The 16,172-nt window shown below is 40.0% G+C and overlaps 1 protein-coding gene across 2 annotated transcripts in view; it reads right to left on the reverse strand.

Moving 5' to 3' along the window:
* LOC139456377 (T-box transcription factor TBX2-B-like) overlaps positions 1–16,172 on the reverse strand; it is a 44,906-nt gene that overhangs the window by 17,746 nt on the left and 10,988 nt on the right. The window lies entirely within an intron of this gene.

A 16,172-nucleotide genomic window follows, 5' to 3' on the forward strand; every position in this document is an offset into this window, starting at 1 on the left:
GGGGTATTATGGTACGTTACAATCGAACTATGTTTATTTTATTTCTGACGCGGCCGAACTAAAGTTTGGTATTTAGATTTAGAATTAGAAAGATGGAGGTTACCACTGATTCTGTATGTTTTAGTGTTATATAGAAACTGGTTCATCTATAAATCGGAACGTTGATTTGGATTATTTTTTCTGTCTTCCAAAGTATCTCAAGATGTCAGTTATGCTCAAGATATATTCGCTTACTGGGTTAGTTCCAAAGTGTTTAAATATACTAATCAAATACAACATATACCGTTCAATACCTGTGGTGCAATCTAGAAGAAAAAAATGTTGAATGACAAACGAAAAAATCTTATTTTAAATTCCGATTTTTACAAATAATACGAACCTACGATGTGAGAACACAACACAAGCGCAAGCTGCTTTTGAACTTAGTTTAAGTGAGTGGTGAGTGGTTTGAACTCGTGTCTCTGGTGTAGTTACCGAACACTTTAACCACTAGGCTACCTGAACAGCTGTACATGATACCAAAGGATAGTAATTGATGATGGAATTATGTACTGTCTAGAACGTCAGTTGCTTAAGGAAACAAACTACTTTGTGGGGATGTGGGTTAGGCTGGTGGTTCAAGCGTTCGCTCTCCGCTCGCAAAACGTGGGTTCGATTGTCTACATTTGAACAATCGTGATGTCGAGATGTTGCAGAATATGTTTTGCTGAAATTAGCACAGAACCCATAAGCAAGTTCTTATCTTAAGGGGGCGGTCGGGTAGCCTAGTGGTTAAAGCGTTCGCTCGTCACGCCGAAGACCCGGGTTCGATTCCCGACATGGGTACAATGTGTGAAGCCCATTTCTGGTGTTCCCCGTCGTGATATTACTGGAATATTGTTAAAAGCGGCGTAAACCCATACTCAGTCAGTCTTATCTTAAGTTTATTTGGCAAGTAGCACGGGAATAGGTTTCGAATGCCTGCTCACACTGATTCCAGGGCGTAGGCAAAGCAGTAATAATAATGTATACGAATGTATCAGTGAAAATCAGTGATGGCACCAGGTGTTCGCGAAAAGGGTCCTGCTCCGCATGTAAATAAATGTATAATTGAAACATTGGAAATATATTAGGAATCTTAAGGAAACTATCTTTGTTTGTTTCATGTTGTTTAACGCCGCACTCAGCAATAATCCAGCTATATGACGGCGATATGTAAATAATCGAGTCTGGACCAGACAATCCAGTGACTGACATCATGAGCATCGATCCACGCAATTGGGATACGAAGACATGCATCAACCAAGACAGCGAGCCTGACCACCCGATCCCGTTAGTCGCCTTTTACGACAAGCAGTCACCTTTTACGGGCACGCATGGGTTGCTGAAGACCTATTCGACCCCTGATCTTGACGGGTTACGGAAACTTTGAGCTCTTTTCAAGTGTAATACTATATCTTGTTGACGATAAGTTGTAACGTTTACGTATTTTTAGAGCTCATTTTTAAATCAGTGATTCCCAAACCTTACGTATGACGTAACTTGTTTGATAGGCATTACAGTATTAAAGAAGTTGTTATCCATAAAAATTGTGTCTATCTTGTCTTACGTATGACGTGATTGAATCAAGGATTGTAGATGCACACGCATGGGAAAATGATACCAACTGTTATGTTTAAACTACAAGGAAATCTACACCGATGGAGATATAAAACGTGGTTCATGAGACTCTCGTGTTGAACGGCGTCAAACTAACGCTCATTTCCCCCAAACAAATAGGATAGACATGAACTCTCTCAACACACTGATTTCATCATGTTAAGAAACGCTATCACGTTATATACATAAGTATCGCTTCTATCAATGCTTGATAAGACCATATGCTCTATAGCGTTCTCGCGTTGGAGCTAAGCCAAGGTGCCCACTTCCGCTAGAAACAACACATGTACCGTACAAACCACGACACTTTCCTGTGATGAAATCTTCGTTAAAAAAAATACTTCTCGGAATCCTTTTCCAATAAGCCCACATGACCATGGAAGTATTACGTCTGTGTAGAAGATACTGGGATCATGTGCCGCTGTATCCCATCTTGGGTGAAACTAACGCTTCAGCTTTGGTATTTCGAACAAAGCTGTTCAATGTGAATATTTTGTTAGATCGTTTCTTGTCATAAATAAATGTAATCCAGCTGGGTTTTTTAATTTCCTAAATGATATCGGTTGTCAGTTTACCAATTCAACCAAGATCACCTTAAACAAGATCTGATTTCTAGGCCTTTGTAAAAAGACCCAACTCGTGTTTGTCACATCCTTCGTTGAAGATTCTTCAATTTCATGTCACATTTTCCAAGTCTAAAAACAATTTCATGAAGTTTTGCCAAACGAAATTTAATCTAAAGGATTGTGTAATACTTTATTTTGTAAAATTTGAGGAAAGTTACAAATACAATGCCAATATCCTCGTGTAACGTTATGATAATTGAGTAATCATTCACCTGTTAGAGAGAAAAGGCAATACTATGTCTATTCTTACAGTTATGACTTCACAAAACTTTACAAAAAAAATGCGTCTACGTCAGTAAAAACTAAAAACTGTCGTTAATCACAGCACTATCTGTGTTAACTGTGGAAGTTTTACACAAAATTGATGTAAGTAACAAGAGAACTGCTTTGCTTTGACACGAAAAAGGAAGCGGTAGAATTTCAAATTATAATAGTATTATCTGAGTGTAGCTGTATCATATCATTTATTACATTTCATTCATAGGTTATTTTTCAATATTGCTATATTTCATAGATAAAATTTCTTCTTGATTGTTTCCTGGTATTATTATTGATCTTAATTATCTCTATTCAGCTATGATCTTATCGTTGTGCCATAACTATAACATAATAGAAGTAGTAGTAGTAGTAGTAGTAGTAGTAGTAGTAGTAGTAGTAGTAGTAGAAGTAGTAGTAGGTGGGGTGAAATGGGGTTCAACGTCGCGTTCAAGATTATTGTGGCTGCTTGTACTAGTCAGGACTAATGCCGATTTTATAGCGCTAGACAACTGAGATGCCAGGCACAGTATTCTGACTCCGAGCCGACCGGTCTTTGTTTTAGCCCCTCAATGCCGAGGGTCAGACAGGGTAACAACAAGTACCATGTTTGAACAACTTTTGGTATAAGTAGTAGTGGTAGTAATTACCAAAAGAGACAGACTTTGCATTGCATTTCTTATATGTTTATTTTAACACACCTCTATTGCATACTATAATATTAGTTTACTGAAACGTGAACATATATCAGCTGTTTCAACTTGAAAGCATTTCGACTGTATGTCACTGAAATCCGCACGAAGATACATGAGAGATCGCTAGAAAATACCAGCTGCGTGTGTACCTCGGGTTGAATGTTTTGGTCAATTTGTCCTTGTTTACTAAATGTCGACTAACATTCATCCGACACTGCTTGTTTCATTTGAGAGAGAAACATTTTCGATGTCTTTAGGTACTTTTATTATCGATCAAGTGTATTTTGTTTCTGATGCCATTGAACTGGTATTTAAATTTTGAATTATGAATATTGGGGTCACTATGGGTAATTAACGTTTTTAGGGTTAAATAGCCTTTATTCAGGATTTACACCTTGTTCAATATATATATAAGAAAATATTTGAATAACATAATTATAACAAAAGTAAAGATTTTCCAGAATTACAAGCCAAAGACTTAATATAGTGCGGCGTTAAACTATAAAAAGAAACAAACAAACAAAATTATGCAATGCTATATGGTGGCAGTGAGAGAGCTTCAGTTTACCTACGTAGTGATTTGACCTGTGTAAATTAGCGAACTCTTTACTCACGAGGGCAACCGAACTCTTATATGCAAGGAAATCGAAAGAATAGTATCAGATCACATGTAAAAGGTCGGCTAGCCAGAATATACATGCATATAATAAGTGAATACATTTTTTTTAAACATCTGCATGTATATCTTGGGTGGTCATCAGTGCAACGACTGCAAGCATCATGCATAACACGAAGTAGAGGGAGTAGAGAAAGTGGTTAAAGCGTCGAAGAGACCAGTTGGAATTCCTGCTTGGGTAAAGAAGTTATATGTTTAGCGGTCATAGCTTTGTCTTTGTGCCGTGAGCAGACCCTATTTTAGCTGTAGTCCCTCGCTGCAGTCAGAAGGCTGAATATTGCTTAGAGGGGTGAAGAAACACGTCCCTCGTGTACGCTCTACAACCGTGTTCAACTGTGCACAGCCATATACGACAGCGGCCAGCCATGGCAAACCGTATTAATATATGGCATACAGTCAACATGGTGTCAAGATCTACAATCACTAATCGCCTCCGAGAAAAGTCACTACAGCAACACAGATGAGACCTTCGCACATAACAGCCATCACCAGCCATTGCCGTAAAAGGAGACCTCGTAAGAGGCGACTAACGGGTGGTCAGGCTCGCTGACTTGGTTGACACATGTCTTCGTATCCCAAATGCATGGATCGATGCTCATGATATCAATCACTGGAGTGTCTGGTCCAGGCTCGATTATTTACAGACCGTCATAGAACTGCAATATTTCTGTGGGAACGTTAAACAACAAACAAACATAGAGTACATACTCAATTCACGAATTCCCACAAAACATTCAATAACACATAATTTAGGTAAGATACCTCACTTTTTATTGTACGCTATTTTCACAAGGTGATTTCCGTCCTATGCAAGTATAAGAGCCAGGCCCAAATTCTCCATACACGGTTGAAGTAATTTTACTATCGCCATCGTGAAATGAATAATCCCATCATTTGTCGAACTTACAAGAGAAAATGGCCATCTTCCTCCGTTAGCATGGCAGAATCTGGTTTTAAATTATGTTGGGTTGTAACCAATTCGTTACGAATAATATGTCCATCCATCCATTCACACATAACTAGTGCAGACATGATGTATATCAGACTACGCTAATCCCGTTTCATTTGCGTTCTCGAGGATATTATATCGTATACAAAACCAGTATTAATCATAACAGACTCACGCAGCATAGCCATACGATAACAGTGCGTTATCTTTGCCTTAAACTCCCTGGCTTTCAACAGTAGAGTCGCTATTACCACGTAAATATCTTTATGGGAATTTGATGGCCTATTTGTGCTGATAGAGACCGCGAGGGCTTCGTGAGGGCTTAATCGGTGAGACGTAGCTATACGCATACCTTACTCGCCACTCTTCTGTAGACTTGTACATAGGCTGTCTAGTCAATATTTCGTCTCTTGTGGCAATCGCTTGTCAACACTGCAGCAACGATCTATAAACCCCTCATCAACCAGCCCGGAGGGCAATCCGGGTCACTAAGAACCGCCTGTCCGGATTTTAATGGCTCGGAAGTGTAAATAGCCGGAACGTGGTACGATAGCTACGGAGGAAGGATACCCTTTTTGTCTGGGTCGGGGACACGTTGGAGAGGAGTTTGGATAACTCCGGAGCCAACTTCAAACGGAGCATAGAGTTGAGGTGCGTAGGGTCGGATTGGGTCGCCATTTTCCATTAGTACCCTCAGATACAAGGATACGCGAGAGACATTCAAAGAGCTGGGGGTGACTGTGGAACAAGGTGAGGGTAAGGAGGTGATTGTTTGATATTCCGAAATCCGGCGTCAAGGGGTTTGGGTGGGGCGAAGGGAAAGGTGTCTGGGAGAAGAAAAAGGATTGCTTCGTCTTCACGACACTGGCCTCATTCTAGAAATAGACCGTAGCGCTAAGACGATCGTAACTCCCTTACATTGACGTACGACATCGTATTATAGTGCTACGATCGTATTAAGGAATCGGGCCATGGAAAGTTCCACAGAGCGATTTTAGTGCCACGACTACCGTAATTCCTACTGACGGGATCGGGTGGTCAGACCCGCTGACCTGGTTGATGCATGTTATCGTATACCAATTGCGTCTATCGATGCGTATAATGTTAATCACTGAATTGTCTGGTCCAGACTCGATAGTTTACAGACCTCCGTCATATAGTTGGAGTATGCGGCGTCATATAGTTAGAAGAGTCCAAGCCGTTCTCTACAGTTTGTGGATTGCGATATTCTCAAAGCGTGGTCTCTCCCTCTAAGCTGAACAGGCAGATGCGTCCGTAGGCCGTGAGCGATAAAAAATTGTTCTGAAGGAAAGCATCTGGTCCCGTAGGAAATAGTCATGCAAAAGAACTGAGTATTGTCTTGCGTCGTTTTGAGCTTTTCTTCAGAATATCACCGAGAAGAGACATCTGTACATAGAGGAGCACCAACGCTCGACACAAGGCTACGCCAACGCCCTCGTCGTCCATGGAGATTAACAAGAAGAAATGAATTGACCATGTTACATTTGAAACAGTGAACCTGTTTACAAAATTATTTTGTATTTAGATTCATGTAATGGAATGTTTGTGATGAAGGTCATATGTTTTGGCATTTTCCATTACTGATTCACAACAATAAAAACTATTATTCCCCCCAAAAAGCAGTTCATTTACGTAGTTTGTCCATATGATGGCAAATTGTTATCATAAATCATACGAACGTAGCGCCATTTTCTTGGCGGCAACAAATGAAATAGCTTTTTTAAGAACCCAAAATAGTATATTTCTCATCTGGCTTTCACGTAACTAAATGTCAGAACGCTATCTGACTGACCTAAACTAATAATTAAAAACAGTTATTGAACGTTGAAATCCCCATAAAAGATCGAATAACTTGTTAGTATCGAACAACATCAACATTTGTTTGCACTTTTTATTAACTATTAACGGTGGCTTACAATGTATATCAGACTTATCAATAAGACTGGTAACGTTTTCACCCTGTGAAGTTTTACACCAAGCTTTAACGGCTATTTCCGTCACTACAATATGTGTTATTTATGGGAGAGGGTCGTATGAATTTCTCAGTTGGACAAAACACGACGATTGCCTGGAACTGATAAAAGCTACAGAGATATTCAAGCCTTGTTGATTTTGTTGAAAGGTAAAAGGAGGCGTAGCTCATGTTTGTGTGTTTTTCAGTGATAAGTATTTGACGATTTGCAGCGTCACGTTTCATGCCAGTATGGGGTGTTCCGAGGGCCGAGGGCCCAAGATGATTCAGCCTGGGATGAAATGAAACAAATTGACAAACAATATTTTCCAGTTCAGGAACGAAATTACAATACGTGAAATCGGGAGATTGATATTCTTCATACCGACAATATACAATGTATATTCACCATAACATTGACCAACGGCAGTTCTAGCTCTACGTCTGACGTAGGTCCTCCACTATAACATTGACCAACGGCAGTTTTAGCTCTACGACAGTCGTGTGTTCTACACCATAACATTGACAAACGGCAGTTCTAGCTCTACGTCTGTCGTAGGTCCAACACCATTACATTGACTAGCGGCAGTTCTAGCTCTAAAACAGTCGTAGGTCCTCCGCCATAACATTGACCAACGGCAGTTCTAGCTCTACGTCTGTCGTGGGTCCTTCACCATAACATTGATCAACGGCAGTTCTAGCTCTACGTCTGTCGTAGGTCCTCCACCATAACATTGATCAACGGCAGTTCTAGCTCTACGGCGGTCGTAGGTCCTCCACCATAACATTGATCAACGGCAGTTCTAGCTCTACGGCGGTCGTAGGTCCTCCACCATAACATTGATCAACGGCAGTTCTAGCTCTGCGACCGTCGTATGTTCTACACCATAACATTGACCAACGGCAGTTCTAGCTCTACAACAGTCGTATGTTCTACACCATAACATTGATCAACGGCAGTTCTAGCTCTACGGCGGTCGTATGTTCTACACTATACCATTGATCAACGGCAGTTCTAGCTCTACGTCTGTCGTATGTTCTACACCATAACATTGATCAACGGCAGTTCTAGCTCTACAACAGTCGTATGTTCAACACCATAACATTGATCAACGGCAGTTCTAGCTCTACGGCGGTCGTATGTTCTACACCATAACATTGATCAACGGCAGTTCTAGCTCTAAAACAGTCGTATTTTCTACACCATAACATTGATCAACGGCAGTTCTAGCTCTACGTCAGTCGTAGGTCCTCCACCATAACATTGATCAACGGCAGTTCTAGCTCTACGGCGGTCGTAGGTCCTCCACCATAACATTGATCAACGGCAGTTCTAGCTCTACAACGGTCGTATGTTCTACACCACAACATTGACCAACGGCAGTTCTAGCTCTACAACAGTCGTATGTTCTACACCATAACATTGATCAACGGCAGTTCTAGCTCTACGGCTGTCGTATGTTCTTCACCATAACATTGATCAACGGCAGTTCTAGCTCTAAAACAGTCGTATGTTCTACACCATAACATTGACTAACGGCAGTTCTAGCTCTACAACAGTCGTATGTTCTACACCATAACATTGATCAACGGCAGTTCTAGCTCTACAACAGTCGTATGTTCTTCACCATAACATTGATCAACGGCAGTTCTAGCTCTAAAACAGTCGTATGTTCTACACCATAACATTGACTAACGGCAGTTCTAGCTCTACAACAGTCGTATGTTCTACAATATAACACTGACTAACGGCAGTTCTAACAATACGGCAGTCGTATGTTCTACAATATAATATTGACTAACGGCAGTTCTAACAATACGGCAGTCGTATGCTCTACAATATAACATTGGCTGACGGCAGTTAGGGTGATCAGGTCATCAACCGCCGATGTGGGGCGGGAGATGTGGGAACGGATTTCGTATGTCCGTCCTTCCGTTCGTCCGCTTTTGAAGAGGACAAAAGTTTCTCAAACACTATATAAGTTGGAGAAATCAAATTTTGCGTATAGATGTTTCTGGTCATGATCTCAAATGAGTTGGAAATAGTGTGTCGTAAATTAACGTTTTACAGAGTCATGGCCCTTGTGCCGAGCTTTTCAACTTTGTGCATACTGCGTGAAATGGGGATAAGTTTTTTAGAAACTACTGAAGTTACATGAATGGAAGTTTGCATCCGAAACTTGTGAAGATTGAGTTACGGCCCTTGATCGATGTTATTTTACTTGGCGCATAATGCCTGCAATGGGAACATGCTTTAAGAGATACTCATCAAGACTTAATTATTTCTTTCAAAGAAGGGCCCTTTTGTGTGTTTGAATTTTACATTTAGTCATTTTTTTTCTGATGACATAAAGCGACCCAAGCGCCTTTCACTATGGCTCTATATGACTCTTTTAATATAGTTTATATTCACTGCTATATGAACAAACAAAACTTTAATGTGCTCCATTGCGGGGGATAGGGATAAGGGTGTTTCCTGGTTTACTGTTAAAAGTCACATGCTAAATACAATGTGTAATCGGAACTGCTCTGCTATATGATGTGTTCATTCTCTGAACTCTAATCTCGGGGCTATTCATTGACAGAAATACCCACAAGCACGGGTAGAGAGAGGACACGCCTATAAACGAATCTGGATTCGAACCTATTTATTCTATGCTTCTGGCACGACTTAGGGGCGTAACTCTGCGAACTGCGGTGCCTTAGACAACTGTGCCAATCGTACCTCTACGATCGCCGTGTGTGGCAGTGGGGCAGTTTATGAAACAAGCATTTGGTCACAATGAAGAACAGGTTTCGATTACCCACATTGGTGAAATCCATTCCAGTTGTCCCACGGCGGGATGTGGCCTTCCTTACAAACGCACCTACTTACACACGGACCCGTGAAGATCCGGGGTAGAATAGGTCTACAGCAACCCATGCTTGTCGTGAAAGGCGACTATGCTTGTCGTAAGAGGTGACTAACGGGTTCGGGTAGTCAGGCTCGTTTACTTGGTTGATGCATTTCATCGTATCCCAATTGCGTAGATCGATGTTCATGATGTCAATCATTGGATTGTCCAGTCCAGACGCGATTATTTACAGACCGCCGTCACATAACTGGAATATTGCTGAGTGCGGCGTTAAACAACAAACTTACAAACGTCTGTATAAGCCGTTTGCTGCTAACAATGGGAAATGTCATCTCAAGTTGTTGATTCGGGGTTTTTTTCACTCATGATTGCCTCATTGATATGATTGTATTAATCCATCTCGCCCAAATGATCAGCGAACGTTTCTCATCCGTGTGATCAGAGAATCTATTGTATGATAAGTCAATTCCTCATTCGTGTGATTGACTGAATCATAATTGATCATTTTTATATACATATTTGTGATTTCAATAAATTTGTTTATTTCAGTAAATGTATCTTTTCATGTACTTGATTAAATATGTCTATTTGTTTCCCCAAATCCAAAATCCTAACAAAATATCCAACGTAATTGTCAAGAATCAGAGTCCGAAAATTAATTTTCTCTGTTTTGCTTCAAGGGTTATGCAAATAAGACATAACGGCTTGATATTAACTGTTATTGCAGTTCCGACGACACTGTGCATAAACAGTATCACAAAGGAACGGATAAATTGTTTTCTCTTCCCCTGCGGTGAAAAACAAACCTGATAACAACTGATGCCATTATCTTTGAAACCCTAGTTACAGTTTCATATTCAATCACGGGACATTTAAGCAGCTCCGGAGGCTAGCTTTTTATTGGATCACCTGTGTGGAATAAAAATAAGTAATCAAATTCAATCCGAATTCGTCTTACAAGAAATCGATGTCAATTTCACGCCGTACTACATTTCATTCGAAGTTGACAAGTTGACTTGAGGGAAAGGAACGTCCTTGGCTGCATCCGACGCAGGCTTCGTGTGAAATACGACGCACCGTGTTCATTTTTCTCCCGTATCTTCTAACCATTTCTTGTTTTCTTTTCATACCAACATTGTTAAAACGGACACTGCACCTATCCAGCCATGAAATGCCACTTTGAAATTGACATGCAAAAGAATTTCACAGTGCTCGTGGCCAGTCAGTGCAAATACGAACGAATAACTTTTAAAATGTTTGTCTTTTAAACGAAATTGAGTTGAAAGTGAAGGCCATATTCAATAGAATGTTTCGCTTCAAAAACACCATCGGTAATGAAGCTGAAACGTGTAGCCTTTCACATGGCACTATCCGGCATGAAGCTTTTAATTTAAAATTATTAATCATATTCATGAACAAAATCATGTTACGACGATATGATTTTAAGCCCTCTTGAATTTTTTGCATAGGTGTGATGAACAAGAAGAACAATGATGTGTTAAGTAACACGGACGAAATTGATCTATATTCTATTTGGAAGCTAGACGTGTCAATTTTTTACGGGGACGATCAATGGTTTAAGATGTAAAGTTGACATCTTATTGAACAGAAGATGATACAACAGTTACTGTTTTAATTATGTAGTCTTCTGATGCTCACTGTGACAAATCTGACGACATATAGGAAACAGATTAACTGCAGTCAAACATTGTAACGGAATCGTTTGATAATTGAATATGAATGTCTGTAACTGAAATCCGCAAGCTAAGCACATGTCAAGATGTACGTGACTAATACGTGTGTAACAGTACGTTATTCTGGGGCTGCTTGGAAAAGAAAGTGTTCTTGTTGAAATAGTAAGAAATCTCAGGAAATGTAATTGTATTGACGTGTTGCTGAGTGATCATCAGTCACCTGGCTAAGAGGGGTGTGGGTGTGTGTGTGTGTGTGTGGGGGGGGGGGGGGGGGGGGGGGGGGAGGAAACTGCAGTTATGATGTCATTTTATTCCATAACTCAAATAGTAGCAGCAGAAGTAGCAGTAGTAGTAGAAGCAGCAGAAATAGCAATAGTAGTTGTTTTTTTGGTTTGTTGTTTAACGCCGCACTCAGCAATATTCCAGCTATATAACGGCGGTCTGTAAATAATCGAGTCTGGACCTGACAATCCAGTGATTAATAACATGAGCGTCGATCCAAGTAGTAGTAGTAGTAGTAGTAGTAATAGTAGTAGTAGTAGTAGTGCAATAATGAAATGTCATTCTCCATCCTTATTGGTTTGACGATTTTTGGTTTAGATCGACATTGGTTATTTGTTCGATATCCGGGGTAGAATAGGTCTTCAGCAACCCATGCTTGTTGTAAAAGGCGACTATGCTTGTCGTAAAAGGCGACTAACGACATCGGGTGGTCAGGCTGGCTGACTGGGTTGATGCATGTCATCGTATCCCAATTGCGTGGAAATATCCGGGATAGAATAGGTCTTCAGCAACCCATGCGTGCCGAAAAAGGCGACTATGCTTGTCGTAAGAGGCGACTAACGGGATCGGGTGGTCAGGCTCCCTGACTTGGTTGAAGCATGTCATTGATCCGCATTGTGTAGATCGATGCGCATGATATCAATCACTGGATTGTTTGGTCCAGACTTGATTATTTACAGACCGCCGTCATATAGCTGGAATCTTGCTGTGTGCGGCGTTAATCAACAAACAACAACAACAACTATTTGTTCGAGAAAATTGTGAAAATGGGACATCTCTTCGTTAGTTCAGAAGCAGCTGTAATATGTTACCAGATATCTTTTGTTTATCTTATTTGTATGTTGCAGTTTCGAACCATGTTTCGGGGTTCGAGTGGCCGTGTCAAGTGCTCCAGAGAATATGCATGAAGTTAGTTTAGTTTCAGAAATAATTACGGTTTTGAAATATTTTTATATTATATTTTTTCTGTGGGGTAAAACATTCTTCTTCGTGTGGTTCAGAGTGCTTGTATAGTTTGTGAATTACATATTGCAAGGATTGTGACACAAACACTCTGTTGTCTCGTGCATTACCATGGCTATCTTGTATATGACCAATCAGTTCCCATAATGCAACGCGAAGCTCGGTTTGCTTGTCAATAACAACTCTGTATGTTTAATCATTTTTTTAACTTAACCCTAATAATATCAACGTACAGAGCCAGAACGAACCCCTTTGGCGACGGTGTAAATATAGGCAATTTGTTTGAGTCAAATGACGTAGTTTTCTTTCGCGGGAATTAACTTCTCTCCATAGCTTTGTGATTATAAGCGATATAAGTTCTTACGATTAATTGATTTAAACTCTTAAAGTTTAAACTTATGACTGAATATAACATTACATGATTGAAATTTCTCGTTAAAGAGAATTGCATGACACCGACAATAGTTAGTAACAGAGGAACGGTCACGTGACTAAATTGGCGGATATGAGTTCGCTTGTTTGACTATTTATTAAATATTAAATGGTAAACGGAAGATGATTGTTATCGGAAACGATGCATCGTCGCTGCTTATTAATAAACAGACAACGGACGCAGGCTCGGAGCATGATCTCTGACCATGGCTAATTCGGACAATGGTCCTGGTCTGAATTGAAATCTCAGAAATGGAAACAAGACGCTGCTTTTGCCCTAGCGCTGCATTGCAGAGATCTGAAATCCTCCCTTGCAACACTTCATGTAAAATACACCGCGGCAGAGAGGGTGTTGCGAGATACTTAAGTTAACAACATCTGGTGCCGATGTTTAGTTGATTCAATAGTCGAACAACTAAACAAGTTTGGTTCTTAAAACCTCTTTTAAAATAAGCACAGTAGATGTTTGGAAGAAAGCGCCCTGATTAAACACTCATTCGCATTGTTCAGTGTTTCTTTTATTAAACATATTGTAAAGCCTTAATGACTCTACATGGAACAATTATAGGCGCTCCAGCTGAGAGCGTAATGTATCATGATTAGCATAATACTAATACTACTAATACTAAGTATAATGATAATTCTACCGGAGCCGCTATAAAATTTATACAGTACAATATACAGAGCGGCGGTATGGACAGTTCCCTCTCTATTCACGTAGTCATGATAGATGCGTCAAAGTTCACTTGTTTGAATAAAAAGCGACAGGAAATTCCTTGGGAATGGTGGTGCCACTAATCCATTTGGGATTAGCGAACATCCATCTCACATGATCCATTCAAAACGCCATTCGTATGAAGAAACAACGTGGTCAGAATATATCCTCGACACATTTATTTTAGTTTTCTAATCAAACGACGATGTCATCAAGCGCATTCTTCAAAATGTATTCCATTATGAAAACTAGCCATGGAGTATGGTTACACGCCCCAAACAGACACTACTGGGTGACATGTGATATGGAGTATGGTAACACGCCCCAAACAGACACTACTGGGTGACGTGTGATATGGAGTATGGTTACACGCCCCAAACAGACACTACTGGGTGACGTGTGATATGGAGTATCGTAACACGCCCCAAACAGACACTACTGGTTGACATGTGATATGGAGTATGGTTACACGCCCCAAACAGACACTACTGATTGACATGTGATATGGAGTATCGTAACACGCCCCAAACAGACACTACTGGTTGACATGTGATATGGAGTATGGTAACACGCCCCAAACAGACACTACTGATTGACATGTGATATGGAGTATCGTAACACGCCCCAAACAGACACTACTGGGTGACGTGTGATATGGAGTATGGTTACACGCCCCAAACAGACACTACTGGGTGACGTGTGATATGGAGTATCGTAACACGCCCCAAACAGACACTACTGGTTGACATGTGATATGGACTATGATTACACGCCCCAAACAGACACTACTGGGTGACATGTGATATGGAGTATGGTTACACGCCCCAATCAGACACTACTGATTGACATGTGATATGGAGTATGGTTACACGCCCCAAACAGACACAAATGGTTGACATGTGATATGGAGTATGGTTACACGCCCCAAACAGACACTACTGGGTGACGTGTGATTGCTGCAACGTATAACTTCCAGTATTGTCTAATGAATGAAAGGGACGTTTTACCCAATGTATTCTTAGAACAGCCTCGTGTGTGCCACATGTAACACATGACTGTAATCGACAACTTGCAATGAACATTACATGTGCTATTGACAAGTATTACACGAGCAAAATGATTCAAACGATCAATCATGTAGGAACTTATTATTGTCAAAAATCAACACAAACGATATATACAACTACAAACTTGGTTGGGGTGAAATATATACGGTATTTTAGAACAAAATGAAATATTTAAGAATTTAATTTCATTTTGTTTTTTAATAAATTAATTGAAGATCTGAATACTTCCCTAGCTAATCTGGAGATATGTAAATTATAAGTACAATGGACCTCAAAAGTACACACACATTCTTGTAGTTCAAATTATATTTTCAGAACAAATATCACTGCAAAAGATGTGTTTCAAGAAAAGAAGTGTGTAGGTTATGGAACGATAGAAAATCTTTATCTCTGTGCTGAGTAATTAAGATATGATCTGAGGTAACAAGATTATTATGCAACACGTTATTAATACTATCTCTTCCCATGGTGGTGTTTTTATTAATTTTGTAGCTTTTGTTTCCTTACGTAAATAAGAAAGATGTCTAGGTGGAGTGGGGTGAGAACGGTTTTACGCCGCTTTCAGCAATATTCCAGCAATATCACGGCGGGGGACACCAGAAATGGGCTTCACACATTGTACCCATGTCGGGAATCGAACCCGGGTCTTCGGCGTGATGTACAGACGTTTTAACCACCAGGCTACCCGACCGCCCCAGATCGTGTGGTAATATACAGGCAATCAGTATGTTACACGTTATGCTGTGTCTAATGGGGCTGGTGTCTCAGTATCTATAACACCAGCATACAGAGTGTATGTTCTCATATTATGATACATGCTATATGCAAACGATGGGACATTTATTATGTCTCTTAGAGATATCGCCAACACTGATCTGACATACTAACACATAATCGAAAAGTGATAACTTTTGTTTAATTTACAATTTACTATCATTTTCATCGAGACATATTAAAGACATATTAAAGTAGAGACATAAATAAAACTACATTGAAAGCCTATAGATGACATTTAAATATACAGATGACTTCCATGAATCAGATTTATGTACACATTTATTTTTTTAAATATTCTATTTGAATATGATGTGATTGAAAGAAAACACGATATGTTTGCTGGTACAGGTTTTTTTGCGGTCCTCATGGGTGTGTTTGTTCATTGGATGAAATAGATATATAATCACATCGTGTTGTTAAACCGCTGAAAATCCCAAATAGTACACACATATTGTGTTAAGGTATTGTAAACAATGTATACACACTCACGCACAAATGTTGTAAGTGTTAGCGGAAGTATAACATGGCATGTTTAAAAATGTGCACGTCCACTTTCGCATAAATGAATCAGTGTAC

Source organism: Haliotis cracherodii, unplaced genomic scaffold (assembly GCF_022045235.1).
Source record: "Haliotis cracherodii isolate W230 unplaced genomic scaffold, xgHalCrac1.p SCAF_11, whole genome shotgun sequence".
NCBI lineage: Eukaryota > Metazoa > Mollusca > Gastropoda > Lepetellida > Haliotidae > Haliotis > Haliotis cracherodii.